Below are 3,434 nucleotides of genomic sequence, written 5' to 3'. Positions count from 1 at the left end.
AGCTCAGATCTCTTGATATCGGGACAAGAAAGGTTATGCACATGAACAAAAGCATGCATCATAAGTCTTCCGTTCCGCGACTGTACATCTCACGCCGTCAAGAGGGTCGCGGAATATTGAGTCTTGAATGTCTTCACAACAGGATTATTCTGAGTACAGCATATAGAGTTGCAAATGGAAGAGATCCTTTTCTTTAATTGGTCAGGAATCACGAAGAAGTGGGCAAAGGTGCATTCCTGTACAAAGCAGCGGAGGAGGCTTCTGAATCACTCGGACTTGACTTCAGTATTGGGGGTGAGCAAAATGCATCAAATCTTATCTATCTCGAATACTCACTCCTGAAAGCCCGGATTAAGAAAGCACAAGAGAAAAACTTTCGTGAACAGCTCCTCGATAAGAGGATGCACGGTATCTTCCACAGAAATGTTAAGGATCAATCAATGTCTTGTGAGCTAACGTTTGCTTTCCTTAAATCGCCCGGATTGAAGTCGGGTACAGAGGGTTTTATTTTTGCATGCCAAGACGGTGTCATTTCCACCTTAACATACCGTCGCCACATTTTGAGCCAAGAGATTCCCGATGATACCTGCAGGGCGTGCTATGCACACTTCGATCATTTAGCTCACATACTATCTAGTTTTCCAACTCACGCGGGAACGACCTACATTCAAAGGCACAATGCGGCACTAAGAGTGCTTTATTGCCATCTCTGTCACTCCTGCGGCATAAACCTTAAAATCACTCCTCTAAATGCTCCTAGGAAAATTGAGTCAATTGTTGAGAATGGGAAGTGCCGCATATACTGGAACTTTATATTCTCGACAATTGTTTCTGTTGCTCACTCGAGGCCTGACATGGTTCTTCTTGAATTCTAGAAGCGAACCATGTTCGTTATCGAATTTTCGGCCTTAGAGGTGCCAACCTTTCACTTGCTAATGGCCCAAAAAGCATCCATGCGTGTCAACAATATGTTAGAACACTTGCGGAAAAAATGCAGAAGGCGGTTGTTCTGATGTCACTCCATGTTCTTAGGGTGCACGAGGCTTTTGCTGGATCGTCGTATTGATTCCTTTAGAGACTGTAAGCACCTATCTCACGGTTGTGAGACGTGGTTGTAGCTGAAATTTTTCCGCGATTTCCCTGGAACCGGGTGCAATTTTTCAGATTAGCACCCGCTCCCGGCGAAATCCTGCGGTCGTCCTTATGACAAATTTTTAATTATATATATATATACATGTAAGTAAGTCAACGCGAATGCACGGTGCGATCGCACTATCCCCTTTTTCTGTAAACTGCGTGGTAGCGAGTCGCGTGTCTGGAAATTCATAGTCAGCAAATTCCTAAGTCATAAGTTTTCTGTTCTCGCGGTCTTGCCGTCCACCTCATATGAGAATCGCTTATTCAACAAAAATTTGTACCGACGAGACACGATGAGTGGCACCCAATTTCGCAGTTCTTTATCCTTTTTTGCCCTGAAAAGAAGTTGGAAGGAAAAGCACTTCGCTACTTTTCCTTTGTCCGTCCGTGGTTCGGTCTTGCGTTTCGAATGTTCTTCTCTTCGCATCCAACGTTCAAATTTTCTAACAGTGAGAGCACAGAACTACATACGAGACGGACGTATACACGAGAAGAAAATCCTTAAACGGAAACGGTTAAAGAGAGAAAATTTTAGTGCCGCTTGATTATTACGAATACTACGCAGTAGACGGAAACGGTTAAGGAGTGACAATAGAAAAGGAAAAACGGAAAAGGGTGCAGGGAGTGGAACGTCTGAACCTACGGATGGTAAAGGACGAAAAGAGCGAAACCACTAGTTAAAGGTATGTTCTTTGTTTGTGCATCTCCTTTTCCCTTAGAATTGTATTTCTACCAAAAATATTACGTGCTCGCCCCTTTCTATTAAAAGGAAAAGAGTTGGTAAATTTAAGTGATCAATCGGTAAACACAAAAATCTATTTGTGTTTATTGTAATTGATTCCATGTTTATTCCAATAAAATAAATCCCGAATCGGCAGAAGAGAGCGAAACAACGATCTCGCAAAATAAAAACAATTCTTCGAAACATAATAAGAATTGGCATTCTGGACCTCCAAGCCACTTGAAAGAAAATAAGAATAATGTCAGTAAACAATTGTTTTCTATTAGGTGGGTCGTAACAAAGTGTTGGTGTCAGCGGTGGGATCGTTTCGCGCGCTATTTCTTGCGCTTCGTTACCAATTTGGAGTTTGGTGTTTCCAAAAATTTAAAAATTTGATTCAGAACCAAAAAAAAAACAAAATGAGAATGTATCAAAATTCTTCTCTTGCATTAAATGACGCAATTACAATTTAACTTAACAAATTAGAATTAAAATTTTGTACTGTAAGCATGAGTTTTATTTCTAATAATAGACTGAATTTAAATTAGCTTCCTTAAAATAATTTATCTAGGAGCAAAATTGTTTTAATCACACTATGTTCTTTTGAGAGGCATGCATCCTAGTTTCGGCAAAAAAGGAGGATAAGCTTCACAACACAATAGAAGCTTAATTAGAAATATTGAATACAAAATTTGGTGCTGCTTGCATGAGTTTCGTTCTCAATTAATATCAAGTTTAAATTGCGTTAGTTCAAAACTTTAAATGTGATTCAAATGCATCGAAATTAAAGCTTTGTGCTAGATGTGTAGTTGAAAAGCGACGGGGAATTTTCAGCGCTTTTATACTGTCTGATTAGTCGAGCAGAGAGCACTCTGAAACTAAAGACAATTGGGAACCGCGCTCTCAACGAAGCCGCAGTAAAATTTTCAGCCACAACCACGTCTCACGACCGCGAGATAGGTGGTTACAGTCTGCAAAGGAATCAATACGACGATCCAGCAAAAGCCTTGTGCACCTTAAGAACACGGAGCGACCCAAGGACAACTGCCTTCTGCATTTTTCCCGCAATTGTTTTAGCATATTGATGACACACAGGGATGCTTTCTAGGCCATTAGCAAGTGAAAGCTTGGCACCTCCAAGAGCGCCGACGATAAGGACGATCAGTTTAACAGAATATTCCGGGTACAATCGTTGCACCTCCCTTATAAGGTATCGTACCTCTCTTTCTTTTTATTTTCCTTGGTTATGATGTTTTCGTCAGCTGGTGCCAAAAATTCGATAACGAACATGGTTCGCTTCTCGAAGTCAAGAAGAATCATGTCAGGCCTCGAGTGAGCAACAGAAACAATTGTCGAGAATATATATATATATATATATATATATATATATATACACACACATATTTGGCCGCAGGGGTAGTAGTCGTTAGAGGTGTCGGACACAACGGCCTTCGTGGGGGTTGTTGGCTAACAATAGCGGAATCTTCTATATTCTCTACACCCCTACAGCGGACGATACTTCTTCTGGCCCTTTCAATTGGTGCAGTAGAGGCCTGAACCAGAGGGAGGGAAAGTT

Source organism: Belonocnema kinseyi, chromosome 4 (genome assembly GCF_010883055.1).
Source record: "Belonocnema kinseyi isolate 2016_QV_RU_SX_M_011 chromosome 4, B_treatae_v1, whole genome shotgun sequence".
Taxonomy (NCBI): Eukaryota; Metazoa; Arthropoda; class Insecta; order Hymenoptera; family Cynipidae; genus Belonocnema; species Belonocnema kinseyi.
This window is presented reverse-complemented; position numbering follows the sequence as displayed.